Source organism: Hetaerina americana, unplaced genomic scaffold, assembly GCF_022747635.1.
Source record: "Hetaerina americana unplaced genomic scaffold, ioHetAmer1.1.p SCAF_2, whole genome shotgun sequence".
In the NCBI taxonomy this organism is placed as follows: Eukaryota; Metazoa; Arthropoda; class Insecta; order Odonata; family Calopterygidae; genus Hetaerina; species Hetaerina americana.
The window spans coordinates 25,518,771-25,534,288 of record NW_027286763.1 but is presented as its reverse complement, the minus strand read 5'-3'; the positions used below and the strand labels follow the sequence as shown (position 1 = coordinate 25,534,288).

The window sequence follows — 15,518 nt, the reverse complement described above, 5'->3', positions numbered from 1 at the left end:
GAAAATTAGAACATTCAGTGCCTTTATTCCAATTAAAAGCTTTACCTGTAGAGGTTTTTCGTTATAGTTCACTCCGGACTCGTACAGGGAGAGAGGCTGCCTAAATCCGAGGATCGTTTTGAGCCTTGCGGAAGGGCAAACCGGTTTCGTTCCGATCGCATCACTTCGGCAAATCATCTTGACGATCTGTGTCGCACTGCAGTCATAGTGCAAAAAAACATGGCGCAACCGAAATTAGCAAACTTTAATCCCAATACTATATTGGGTAATGAACAGTTAAACATTGAAATCACATTTATCATTAAAAATGACTCGTATGAGCATTTTAGGTTTATTTGGAGTATTATATGGAACATTTTTTTGCTAATGTGAGCCAATAATACGCAGTCACATTTTAAGGCCACCTTTCCACTATCAGTTGCCGCGGAAGGCTGATTTCAATCATCATGGAACTGTTTTTCACAATCCATTCCGCTCTTGATCATTTGTGCATTGATATGTATTGAAGGCATTTGTCCCGGTTTGCATGTGTCCAAATGGCTGGGCTATACTCAGGAGCCCGAGGGTGTCTCTTGGACCGTCATTCTTGGGGACTAGAGCGACGACGGGCTCTCGTCGTACGATGATCATTCGGAGATCGCCGTCTCCTCTCAACTTGAAGAAGACTTGCAGCACTGACGGCTTCGGTGCTATGACTACTTTATTATTAGTATTAGAGTAGCCTCCCAGGATGATTTTAATTGACCCGGAGTGCAATTGCTGCTATACTTATAAACCCCGCTTAATGCTATTCTAAATACACTCATACATCCTTTGTTAAACACCCGTAAAATACTCTCCATCTCATCCTTAATATTTCATCCTCTCCTATTGCCCTCTTCTTTGTGCTCCACACGCCTGATGTTTTATGCTCTAGCCTCGCTCACCCGATACTATCCGTTCAATGAGTATTAGATCAAATTTAAACTTCTGTTTCAAGAGTGATTCTCATCATTTCTCCTTAATTTCGGTCACCACGTTAAGCTCATCAAATTGTACGAGGTATTGCGAAACGTACGTGACTTTTTCTTGAATTTAAGTATTAGTAGTTCGGAAAAATGTTGTCCGTGTGCAGCACCATCTATTGAATGTTTCCGGAGCCACTTTGAAGTAAAGATTTTGATTCAGTAGTAGTTTTCCTGTCGGTGAATGCAGATAACGATGTCCGCAAAAATTATATCTTTTGCCAGTCGTAAAATGCGTGGTGTAATTCGATTTTTGGGTGCAAAAGGATTATCAGCTGCTCAAATTCATCGGAGGTTGTGCCTTTTTTTGGACCTAGAGTGGTGAATATCTAAAAGAATATAGAAAACATGGATACCGCATAGGATTAATTTTTGTTATCAAAATAATTGTGCTTCAAAATTGGGAGAAATAACCTGATTGGAAACTCCTTTTGATTGGTTTGGTTTTGGACAGAAAAGCATCGCTTTCACATTGCAGCGCAAATATACATATATATTTTATAATTCTGTTTCTTACAATTATTATAATTAATGGTAGTCCACCGTTTTATTTATGTTCAGGATGACCTCACAGACAAACCACAGCTAAATTATTAACACCAAATCATAGCATTAAAAAGAGGCGTCTCTCTGCCATTTATTGGCATTAATATGCTTCACTTCAGCAAGGTTCTTTTCGTTCATCGGAGCATGAACAAAACTTTTTTCTGAATTGGAATCAATCTGTCAGTGCATCGGGGCACTAAACATAATAATATTATACCTGTATGATATTATGATGGCCTACATGGGGAATTTATCACCGAAAAGATAATCACAAAGAAATGTTTGCCTTTGAGTCGGCGGAATTGATACAAATGTTAGTAACTTGCTCAAATTTTTTGACCTTGAATCTTTTTTTTATATATTTGAGAAATCCAGTCGAGTATTTTACGAAATGCGATATTTTAAAAACATCAAGTGAAATGTGAAGAACCTGTGTAGGTATTTTATTTCTCAAAATAAAAAAAATCATATATCCAATTAAATTGACGTCGTCCATGTAATCTGTATAATGGTGTAATAAAAAATTATTCGAGTCATATTTCTAGGAAAAACGTCTTCGTCCTCATTTTATTGTTTTTCGTCGTGCCCCCAGCACTGGAAAATAATTAGAAATCGCATGGAGCCATCGCCCACGTGCGTATTTGAGCGTAGTTCATTAGTTCGTCGCCGACTCGATCATGGGCGTTGGTGTATCTCGGCCCTTCTTTTCGTATTATGGCTCTCCTCCCTCCTGGTAGCGACGCCGTATCCCTCCACATCTCTCCCTCCATGTCCTTACAAGCATTGCGAAGCTGTGGCTATTTCAGGATAACAATACAGGATAACAACTCACTCTCTCCTCTGTTATTCCAAATTCTTCCGTCATCTAGGACGATGGAAGTATTTAACTAAGGAGTGATTCATTTCGAATGACAACACAAATAATACTACCATCATTAATCACCCAAAAAGGTTCAGCGCCCGAACAAAGCAGTGCATTTGGGTAATTTGGCGAGAGGTAAAGAATACGATATTCTGCAGTAAAAGATCATCCAATTGAGGGAAGAATGTGAACTAATAAACCCTAGATGTGGCTTCTTTCTTTTAAATTAGTTTTTGGAATGAATAAATAAAGAGTGGTAATTGGCAGTCGTTTACAGGGCAGGCCTATGTTTTTCGCCGCGCAATTAGCATTTTATCTGGCATTATTGAAATTAAAGATCTGCTAAGAAGTGATATCTAAACACACTCCATACGCGTGGGTTTTGATAAATACTTTGGGAAATACGAGCACATATAACTTTTAATTTTTACAAAGATTCAAAATTTGAGCGGGATTTCTTAAATATCAAGATGGGCGAAGGGTACTTAATTGACAAGAGTATCTGAGAGTAATTTGAGGTAATTATTACTGTTAGTTATCTCCAAAATTATTATTTAGAAACGATTTTGCGTATTTTATTTACATTTTAATAACGTTTAAATTTGTCAAATTAATAGAATTATAAAAAAAAACTTCCTATGTAAACACCTCGCATACCTTCACATAACTCAAATTAAGTTTTACTTTTACAGCTGTGTGTGTACAAACGGGACACGCTTGTGAATTTTACTGACTAATTGAACTGATGAATCATTTAATACACGATGAAAATTATGGACTAATGTATGTATACCTTTCTTCTGCAACAGTTTATCTACAGATAAGTCTCTTGATGTCTTCTCCGAGAGGCTATCCAGCACACTAGTTCTCAAACCCTTTAGCGTCCAGTAACTTCATTTAGAGCAGAAATTATTATTAAACTCTTAAATAACCCTTGATTTCGGTTTATTTTTTAGTGATTTAAACTGAGGAAAAATTGAAAAATCTGCGGGAGACAGCGCTATGCAATCTTTCGACGGAGTCATCTGCTAGTGAGCATCACAATACAACAATTTCAAAGGGTAAAAACCTCAAAAGGGAAAGTAAGTGGTGTGGAAAACTTTCATGCTATGCAATTGTTGTAATATAACATGAGGATAAGGGATAATATTACTCCATGACTTGATGTACCACATATATAGAAAATTATCACGAAGCATTCCTTTAAAGCAATAGAAACTGCCTTTCGTTCAAACGTAATTTCAGCCAAATGAAAGTACGTATTAAAAGTATCCTATGTTATACTTGTATTCGTAACTATCCAAGTGGACTTAGACGGACTAATCATGCGGATAACCTCGTCTTGAACTATAGGATAAGAGCGCTTATTCACATCACCAATATTCGATCAGTCATAAGCCGATTAATAAAGGTCGAAATATAGCTGGAAAATAGATATCTAAATATAGACAGATGCCGATAAGCGCCAGGAAGCTTGAAGCTGTAACAAATCGTCAAAAACTACCATAGACTTTAATCGATGGTAAATAAGAGGGCATATTGTTGGCCGAATGGTAGCGTATGTGCGCGTATATTCATCCACTATGCACACCATTGCGCAATAATCGTGTTTGAATCCGTCACTGTGTTGAGAGACGTGTGGGTACAGAGCCGCCCGCAGCGCTGGCATAGTCAAGCCATCTTAGCATCAATGTTTTGTGCGCTGGAAAAAATGTAAGAAATAAAATTATAAATTGCGAAAACAGAAATCTTTATCGAGTGAACAATGCTTGCAATAGGTTAGTCGAAGAGCTACTATAAGTCACATGTAGTGCCTTCTCCATGACATACTGATTAAAAATGAATTAATACAATGTGGAAACCATTAGAAAAAAACAAAGAGTGCCATGAAGGAGCATATGTTTGACATATTCCGAAACAATAAAATGTATCCTTCCTCAAGAGAACATTTGCATCCTACGCGTTGAAATGCCGATGCATCAACATCGGGTGCTAAATACATTCATATTCACCTGGCAGGCTTCCAAACGCATTGTACGTAAAAGATCACTGTGGAAAATTTACAATTTTTATTATTTCTGAATATACTGAGAGGACTCCATTTATAATTCTATTTTATTTGATATAATTAAGTGAGTTCGGGAAGAGCGTTTAGAATTTTCTTTGATTTATAAAAGCAATACGATATCTGTACATATCGGACTATTCACTACAATATGTATTATGTACAAAAAATGGTTTACCAAAATTAAAAAAGGTACGAAATTTACGAAATTACAAACCTCTACAATAAAACATTCCATTTGCATTTGTCCAGCATAATCACTCTCACAACAATTTAATGGATTGAAAACACTGGCCTAGTTTTGAATTCCAACGCCGCTGTTATCGACCTTTGTCGATGCATTCGCACAACACATAATTGCAATTTTTGGCACTTTATTGCGATGTTCTATTAATATTTGACTCGTAAATATGCACTATTACATATGTTTATTGATTCCTTAAAAAAATAAGCGCTCTTCAGTGACTACCCAGACGTGCATTGCATAAAATCTGGTTCAAAACTCAACTAAACATACATGTAGAAACCCAAGTAAAGTACTAGTACTAGTAGCTAGTATACTAGCGAATATGATTGTCGTTTCTTATATAGAATATTGATATAGGTATATGTTAATATAATATTGATTTAAATCTCTTCATTCCTTCACAATTCCCTGCACTTATATATATATATATATATATATATATATATATATATATATATATATATATATATATCTCCTATCACCTGCTGCTCGGAGATAATCGTTGGCTTCCCTTTGTAATTTTCCTTCTTTTTGTTACTCTTTATATAGTGATTTATCAGTAAGCTATTATACCTCAGGATAGGTAAAATTAGTTTCTCTCTTCTCGTCTCCCTCCCTCTTCGAAGCACTATATTATTCGTTATTCTGCTTATTCATTTCATTTTAATAATTCATCCATGAAACCATATTTCCATCGCCTCCAATCTTTTATAGTCTATTGATACGTATAATCGACCGTGTCTCACATCCAAAGAGGATCTCTATATAAAGGGCTTTCGCGAATCGCTTTCTTTACCTGTGCTGGTAAAATTAACCATTTACAAGTGCGCCACAACAAATTGAATCGGACCTTACGCAGAGTGACCGATGTCGTGTTTATCAGATACTCGCGGCTTCACGGCGTGTCGGATTTCCACGCTGTCACTCAAAATTCCACTCTTCGAAGTTTACACGGGTAATGGCCTTGGAAGGATTACATCACGGCCCCATCCCTCTACCGCTGTCGGTCAGCCGGACTCGAAAGTCGAGGGCGAGGAGTGAGAAGGGAATATACGTGCCCCTAGACTAATATGCCGATTCCGCGCTCGTCGCCCGACGGCGGGGGAGGTTAGGCGGGATAGGGTGAGGCAGGGAGTAGAGGGGGGGCTGTGGCGTGGATACGTGAGTCATGGGTGAACGGATGGGGACGGTGTAGCGGGGGTGGAGAAATGCGAATGAGTCGACGGGGGGCGGAGGAGGGCTCCGACCCGTGCGACGCATTCCCTGCACTCATCGTCGGGTGGTGACGGAGTCGAGTGGGATTTGGAGAGGAGGTGTGTCCGGAGGGGGCGAAAGGGGGGGAGGGTGCATGGAGAGGAGGGTGGCCACGCACTTCTCGAATGGCGATTGGCCGAAGGGGGGACGCGCGGTGGATGGAGATCTAGGGTGCCTTCTAGATACCTCCGGCCTCGAAGGGGGGGGCGAATGCGAGGGCGGGGGTCGCTTGCTCGTGGATGGGCCTCGGTGAAGGGAGAGGGGGTATGCGGCGGTGAGGGTTCTTTTCCGGGGGGGGGGGCAGAGCTTACGAGGAAGACTCCGGGGGGAGACGCCAACAGGGGCGGGGTACGCATCGCCCCCCCGGGGTACGGGAGGAGAGGAGAAGTTTGAAGGGGTCGGAAGAGGATAGGGGGGGAATAGTAGGGTGTTTTTAGGGTAGGCGGAGAGGAGGGTACCGCCTGTAATGAGGGGCTAATTGAATCAGAGGGGGAGAGGAATCCTCGCGCGAACAGGGGCGATGGGGGCCCGGGGTCTCGTATTGGGTGGCCCTGCACCCCCACCCCCCGATCGGGTGGTCGGCCATCCCCTCTCTTGATTCGCAAAGGGGATGAGGTGAGGGGCGGATGATATTGGATGAGACGCCCAGGGGGGGAGTTTCTTGAGAGGGGTCGTTCGAATGGGGTGAAGAGATGAGGGGGTGAGAACAGTCGCCGAGGGGGCCCAGCCCCCCTTCTGTCAGATCCGCAACTGATTTCAAAATCCCGCGCGTCCAGGGGGCCCGCCTCGGGGAGTGAGCGGCGATATGTAGCAGAGTCCGCGGTGTGTGGGTGCCGTTGGACGCCGACGGCCCCGCTGAAGATGCCGGTCGATGCGCTTTTGCAGTTTTCCGTAGCGTTGCAATTGATGTTTCGGCCACTCCACTGTGCAGCGATGCCCTTGTCACCGATGGCTGTTTCTCCAGTAATGAGTAAAATTTGGAGTAGTCCAGAAAATGCCAAGCAGCCCTCTTTATAACTCCCCTCCGGCCCACTATTATATAAGAGTGGCCGCATGGGAATCATCCGCATGTTGTCCAATACCTGGAAAACATGAGGTGTGGAGAACAATTTCGTCGTTTGACCTGTTGCCATATAAAGCGGAGCTGTGTAGTGAAAATAATGCAGTGGACTCCGTAGCATTACTAACACAAACGATGCATACACTCCCACCGATACATTGATAAGAAACTGCGGCAATCATTGTTGAAGGAGTTCAAAGTCCAACCATATTTAATCGAGAAAAGAAATCAATTATAAAGTGAAGTAAACACTCAATGGATGAAATCTTGAGCTGATAGACTCACTATTGAACCCTATCAGGTTTGTATCTCTAAGTCAAAAATGTTTGTATGGTGACCACCCATAAATACTTTTCACCGCAATTTATGTGAAATATAGTTTTTGTTATCGGTATTAAAATATATCCTCTTCTAATGGCAAGAAAATATTAATGAATTGAGCGTAAAACGAGTAGAGAAACCTAAGTGAGAGGGATCTCTATAAAATAAATAAATAAAATGAAAAAGCAATAATTTTGACTCCAGGAAACGGTTTATCAAAACCCTGAGGCAATATTTTTTACTCGTCTGTGATACTAGTATGTGTATTGTAAGAGTGGCTGCAGAGATAAGGACAATACGAAATAAATAATGGAGATAAAGACCTATGGAAGATATTGCCATGAGGAATGTGGAAACCAACCGGTCACATCTACAGTCAAAATTGTTTATATAGTTGTTCATAACAAAGAATATTAGGAAAAACTCGAGATAGAAAGAAGGCCAAGGATGAAACAAGCGAAATGGATGATGGAGGTAATAGTCCAAAAATATGTGAAGGAATGAATAGTGTGACTAAAGAGCAGTACGTAGAACATATTTTACAACATGACGGTTTTCTGTGCCAACTCTTTAGATTGCAAAGTTGCTATGACGATCATTTATGAAAACACGACCTTCCGCTGAATATTGAAAGCACTACTTATGAAAAATCACAGAATTTAAGATTTACAGATTTATGGATCTAAAATTGTCCAAGAGTTGAATAAGATTTTTCATGTTCCTACTACCACCAAATAATTGAAAATTTACTCATTAAGTCTATGTAAAACACATCAACAGCGTGTTGTCATAAAATAACAAAACGCACTTTCAAAACCGTACCAAATTTGAAAATAAAAACAGCAATTGAATATTCGCAATGCTGCGGGTTCTCATTGACTTTTGTTGGATGCAGGTATGCGTTACTTTAGGGATATCCCACATCTCGAGTTCGAATGGAGTCTCCTCAAGTGTTCTGCGTCAATTCTCAATGTCTAGTTGATCAGCGACGCCTCGGAGAGAAGTTTTGACTGCGCCTTCTCTGCTGAACTATCTACGCCCCCCTCTTCAAGGGAAAACGTGGGCCTCGATGGACTGTATTCATAAAACAAGCAATACTAATGATATTGAGTGTATTGAGAGTTGTCCAAAGGTCTATTCATATAATATGAATGGTATTTAACGGCATGGACTGGTGGGGTAGACGATGTATCCGCAAATTTAAAAATTCACACACTGCGTACTTACGTTAAGAAATCGGTCAATCGGAATGGGTAGTATTAGACAAAGGAGTATCATAGAGCTCTCGTCTATGTCCCATGCTTTTCTACGAATATATGGAGGAAATGGTTAACGAGGTAAGGGAAGGAGTGGATATAGGAATAACAGTCGGTGGAGAATTCATAAAATCAGTTAGGGTTGAGGTTGGTGAAGATTTAGTTAGTATGCCTGCCATAAGGTTGCAAGATATGCTGAACGCATTACAGAGTTACTCTGATAGGTTTGAAGTGACAATCAATGAGGAAAAACGAAAATAATTTGGTTTTTGAAAAGGAAGAAGGCGAAAAGTAATATCGAAGTGGATGGGCATGAACCAGAGCAAATATTTTTAAAAACTATTTAGGTAAACTTTAAGAACGGGAAAAAATTATAAAAGCATTAAATGGAGAACTGCGCTAGGCACAGAAGATTTTACAAAGATAGCAAAGTTAATAAAAGGGACGGTAGTTAAAGTTAAGCCAATTTTTAAAGAAAATTCTGGTGAAAACTTTATCATGGAGGGTGATATTTTTTGTTCAGGAACTTGGCTGCTGAGTCAAGAGAGCAATGATTAAAATGGAAGCTTTATAGATGTGAATGTGGTTGAAGACGGTTAAAGTGAAATGGACAGAAAAAAAAGTTTCTAGCTATGGTAAGGAAAGAGAGAAAACCATTGGGAGACATTCAACTAAGGACGGATATGTGGGTGCAGGGCACACTGAGTCCCAAAGGGTGGTGATGGGATTAAAGGTTGTGGCGAAGGTTGGGTAGACTATGTAGGATAAGGGAAAGAAGAAGAAGAGCATTTTGTCAACAATGAGGGAAGGCAGGAAGTATGTGGATTTGAAGAATGGTTTACCGTGATATGGGTTTTAGAGCACGTATTTAGTTTCGTGCATAAAGTGACTTGAGCAGAGCTTAGGTAATGGATCCGTGAAAAACCTACCTTGAAGGATAGTTTATTGTACTCAGAAATATGATGACCCTAGTTGGCAATATCATTATAATTAACAAATCTAACACATTTGTTTCCAGACCCTATTCACAATATTATATGATAATAATTTAGAGGAAATAATCAGAAATCTTTTTCGCAAGAATATAATACCTAATGATGCTGTACATTTTGTAAGTATGAGCAGGTATGAAACATCTTCAGGACTTCCCTTTGGTGATATAGCCACACACTTCGAGTCCAGACACCAAAATATTTGGCGCGGCATTAAGCGATTTACACAATATTTTGTAAAATAAGCCATGCCCAACGATTTTTTCAAGGGGTGCCGGCCCTTCAAAATCAACCCCCCATAAGGGCAAATCCACCCCCCTCAAGAACCAGAATCTCTCAAACCATACTGCTGTGAAAATTGGACTAGTTTAAGGACATCATATTTTCACTGATGAATATATCTCCTTATAGTTTGGATTGATTTTTAAATGGATTTGAAAATATTGGAGAAAAAAGGGGGTAAATTAAAAAGAGACGTTTCAGGCGTGATATGGTGGAATATCATGATTAATAAAAAATTGGCATTTTTCCACAAAACAAAACTTAATGCGACCGGTCTCAATGCAACTGCATCATCATCAGGTAAAAAAGGGGGTTAATTGTATCACTTGTAGTACGTACAATCGTATAGCCGCAATAGACGCTGCACGTGGGTAACAAATTAAAAAAACTATTGCTGTGTTAATTCAAAAGATGATAAAGGATAAACATATTATTTCAAGTACTTCAATTCCAAAAATAAGGTTACTTTTCACCTATTTTTGAATTCTCTCCCCGAAATGATGTTCAAAACGTAATATGAGTAACGGTTCCTCCCTTTTGTGGACACTGTAGCTTCATTAGACATAATCTTTTATATTCTGAACGTGATGTATCGTGCAGCATTGTTTTTATGCATCTCTGCAGAATGTTACCGTGGTGAAAAAATGAATGTTGGAGCAGCATTCTTCGCTTCATGGAAATGAGATCGCGGAGACCTGTTGCCACCCACGGAATACGCCAACAATGTGTGGATATCAACCGGGGTGGAGTGTAACATATGCGCATACATTTTTCCCTCCACCGATAAATAAATCCCGCGCGCTCTCGCATTCCGGCGGCCGGATCGTTTGAACCTCCCGAGCGGCGGGAAACCTCGCCCCTGGCGCCAACGGAAATGGTTGGCGCCAGGTTTAACCTTGGGCGGGACTCAAAGCGTGGCTGTGCGTGCGTGCGTGTGGATGCGAGAACGGCCTCCTCTCCGCGCGTGGGGACCGTCAGAGGAAGGGATAGCGGAGGGAGGATTGCGGGAAAGGAGGAGGGTTCGAGAGCGCACGAACGAGATCAGTACGGCCCATTGGAGACCAATCGCGGCACGGAAGTGCAGGGCTAACCACCGGAAAACGAGAAAAGTGGCTCCGCGCGCGCGTGTGAGTGCGAGCGTGGAGCGGGCGCCCCTTTTTTTTTGGCCGTCGCTCTTCGTGGCCAGCAATCCCGGTGCTCCTTCCGCTCTTTCAGGAAATACAGTTTTTCCAGTTCTGGCGCATCATTACGAACACATTACTGCCATCGAGTAATTTCTTTTGAGATGGCGGAGAGCGGACAGTCGGATTTGATGCCTCTAAGAATAAGAAACTTAGGCACGTCAACTTGTCAATCCGTGCCTCGGAAAATATTTCATTCCTCATAAAAAGGATAATGACCCCTAACTAAGCGCGTCAGCTCTTGAACTTATATTTTTTCTTAAGCATTTTATTTCATGTTCAATAAGAAGAGCTATTTCGGTTATCGGGAATTGCGATCTCGATGTAGAAAAAGAGCCTCAGAATGCAAATATGTAAGATCGATATATCGTTACCTCTTCTGGATGTTTTCTGTTCAGAACCAATATTTGTTTATGAAGGCGTATTCACGAAATATTTTGTGCCGTATTAGAAATTCACTTGTGTTGCGCGGTGTTTTTTCCAGAGGCAAAATTTATTTATTTCTTTGAAACAACAACAATTAATGTGTAATTAAAAATTGGCAATTTTCCACAAAATAAAATTTATGAATGCAATTTATTAATTGCTAATTTTTAATTAAGTATGATATTCTATATCACTATATCACGTCCGAAACGTATCTTTTTATACTTAATGTGGAGCTTTGATGGCTTCATCCAAGATCAATGAGAATGGAAATTTAAATTTCCATTTCTTTCTTGTAAGTTCATTCTCTGGTTCATTTTTTTTACCGGGCGCATGCACTATGCAGAATTTTATAAAAGACGAGAGGGGATGTCTTTTTTCGTGTGTGTATATACATATATATTTGTATACTATATATGAGGGTGGTCGGAAATGTTTCCGACATAACACAGATAAAGGATATTTTTTTTTTAAATTTTCTGATATATTCTCAAATTTTCTGAGGGCGGAAACTTTTCAGACCACCCTCTGGTGCGTGTTTATATACATATATAACCATAAAAACTTTAAACACAGTAATCAACCCGAAGGTCGGTTTGGTAGATGATAGTAGAGTCCACCCAGTACTAAGCCCGACGGCGTGTGAGCTTCACACATCAGGGTAGGGGGGGGGCCAGTTCCTTTCCCTGTGCCAGTAATGGTTTCCCAGGAAGATCTGGTACCCGAAAAATCACATAGTTTGGGTGGAGCTGCAGGTGCCCAGCCCGGGAATCTAACCCGGGACCCTCTGGTCAGCAGTCCAACGCTCTACCCACTGGACTACCGCGACCCACACACATATATATATATATATATATATATATATATATATATATATATATATATATATATATATACATATATATTAATATATATTTGTATACACACACACATATATATATATATATATATATATATATATATATACATATATATTAATATATATTTGTATACACACACACATATATATATATATATATATATATACATGCATATATACATACTTCTATAATATAGCTGTTGAATTATTGCAAGTAGTTCCGAGTGTGCTCTGTAGTGGGCAAGGGGGGCGTTGGCATGCAGAAAATCTAATCACCAATGTGTCTCAACGCCCGTTTTGACATATCGTCTTCGTTTGAAGCGTACACGTTTACACTTGAGTAACTCATTACTTCCCTGTAAATAATATATTAATCAAAAAAGAGTTCATAGGCTTTGAAGGGAACTTATTTACGTTTCATAAAATGATACTTATTCAAAATGAAAGGCTTGATATTAAAAGCACCGGAGATCGTCGATAAATTTTGGAGGTTGTGATGAAAACAACAAATTTATTATGCGTAACGACAACGCACGAAGCACATTATTACTTTATATTGATGAAACGGATATGTATGTAACATTATTATTTAAATTACAGAATCATATAATTAAAATATTTATTTCAATTTCTTTGCCTTTCTTCTGCGAAAGAAATCAATCACAAATGCTTTGAAATAAGTATCTTGCGGAGCGGTTATTTAATTCATCTTCTCAAATCCGTAGCTTCCATGGCAACATTCCCCTTCCTGCTCAAAATACCAGGGAAATGGCGAATAGGCTATTCTCTTAAAAAATGTTGAGTTTTCTGAACCAGTTTATCAATCGACACAAATAGTCAGGCCCTTCGCTCTAAACCCCTCACTCATTTTTTTGTCTATTTTTAAATATTCGAAGACATTTTCTTTCATTGCCTCATTAAGTTCTCACTATTAAATTCTCGTGCATACTCGGGGAATTCCAATCACTTTTTAAATTCTTGTTAACGAACATCTTATCACTACGCTCACCTTGAAATCGACTGGATTCTCAGTTTCAGCCCTTATTTCGGACGACAATGGCAGAGGAAACAGAAGAGACGCGTACCAGTCACAGTTTCACTGATCCCTGTGAGGATGTCAGTTCGCTCTCATCTGCACTCAGATGCACTCCCGAGATATCAAATTCTTAAACTATGGAGCATCTGGTCCAGCAGGGAGATGGAAGTAACACGGAGGTTGGATATGGTGGGGGTAGGGAAAAGAGGACTCTATCCGACTGGGGGTATGTTGTTTACAAACCCTTTCATTTCATGTTTTATCACGGCTTATTTAAGGTTTAACTTAAAGCTAATTGTTTCTAAATAATAGCTATGTACTCGTTGACTTTTGACGTCTAACGTTGACTTTTTTCTAAACTTTTGCTTAAAATAAAATTCCAATATCATTCGTTGATCGATTCGTAAATCGTAAATAAGGAGCAAAACTCCGGAACCGGAGAGAATACAGCTATTTAAAGTTGAAAGATAAATTCTGAAAATCGAATTATTTCAAATGAATCTCTTTAATTCGTGTTCGTGCGTAATATTTGGATTCTCGGAATGTTTTGACAGAACGCAATGGAGTAAGCCCACCTCTAAATGGCCGACAAGATAAACGAGGACGGGTCGATCATTTAACTTTGAGGTCTGCAATCCGAAGGTATTCGAGAAATCGGTGATGAGCGTGACGACATTCGGATTTTGAGAATAAAATTAATAAGATATTTAACACGATGTATTGAATGAGGGAAATGACATTCCCGTGAAATATCCCCCCTCTTCCCTCGCCCCTTCTCTCCGTTCTTTGCCGATAATTTTTATTCGCTCAAAGGGATCCGTCCCGGGAGGACGAAAAATGTATAACCCTTTCCCTCTCTACTGTCTCTCTCCGTTTCCTTCGCTTTCCTTAGTCCGCCCTGGCTCTTCCCGAATCCTTCCCGCCCACCCCTCCCCGTCTCCTCCCTCTTTCCCTCTCGTCCTGGAGTCGCAGGCGGCCCCCGGTGTGACGAGGATTCGGGTGGCAGGGAAGGGGGTCCTTCCACCCCCCTACGCCGCCTCATCCACATCATCCAAGTCTCTTTCGCCCCGGGAGCCGCTTCCATCACCCACCTCTCCCCCCCCTCCCCCCATCCATTTCCCTCCAAAAAAGCTCTCCGCTTCTCCTCCGCCGCTCCCCCCCAACCCCCTCCACCCCCGGCATCCCCGGAAATAAAACGAGAATAAAAGGAGGGGCGAAGGAGGAAGTGGAATAACCCATCCTCGGCACACAACCCCCCCCCCCACCTCCCGACTCAACCCCTCGACCCTCCGTCCTCCCCCTCCCCTTCCACACGCTAAAGCACACTCACCCTCTCTCTCTCTCACATACACACACACATCGCGGAAAACGCGCTCCCACACACACACTTTCATTTCGCCATCTTGCTGCAGTGGGTAAAAGGCTTTCATGCGAAGGCCCATTATTTCTAAGCTTGCGTACCTAAATCTAATTTGCGTATGCTGAAAGCCTTGTTGTCTGGGGGTTGGGGGATGAGATAGGGCGCGCGGGTGGGCGAGGGTGGATGAGACGTGTATGTATGTGTGTGTGTGTGTGTTCATATATATATATATATATATATATATATATATAATGTGTGTTTGTGAGTGTGTATATATGATGAGGTGTGGGGGTGTGCGTGTGTCTATGTGTACGGGGTGGAGGGGGGGATTGGAAGGCGAGGGAGCGGTTCGTTGCGAGATCGGGTGGGAGAAGGGAGATTGGGGAAGGAGAGAGAGAGACGTATGCTCGGGGGGGAGGCGCGAGGAAGGAGGGTGAGCGTGGGCGAGGGGTCTCACTTTGGTGGCTCCGAGAGATAGGGAGAGGGGCGCCAGGGTGGCAGGAAGGGGAGGGGATTCAAAAGATGAGCTAGCGTTTGGGTGCAAAGGATATGGGGGATGAGGGAGGCGGGATTCTGCCGTGCGGAGCGGGGGGTGGTGATGCCGGCGATGGATGGGATGGCTCGGTCGGGCGGGCGGGGGAGTGGAGAGAAGGGAATGGGGCGTCGAAGGGAAGGCCGTGGGGGGAGGGTTGGTGGCGAGAGGGAGATGTAATATAAGGGGTTTTTAAGCGAGGATGGAAGCGAGTTCATTCTGACATCCTGCGCCC

At 41.3% G+C, this 15,518-nt stretch overlaps 1 protein-coding gene across 1 annotated transcript in view; it reads left to right on the top strand.

Moving 5' to 3' along the window:
- Positions 1 to 15,518, top strand: part of LOC139687628 (homeobox protein unc-42) — a 192,844-nt gene that overhangs the window by 27,010 nt on the left and 150,316 nt on the right. The gene's annotated exons all lie outside the window — the stretch shown is intronic.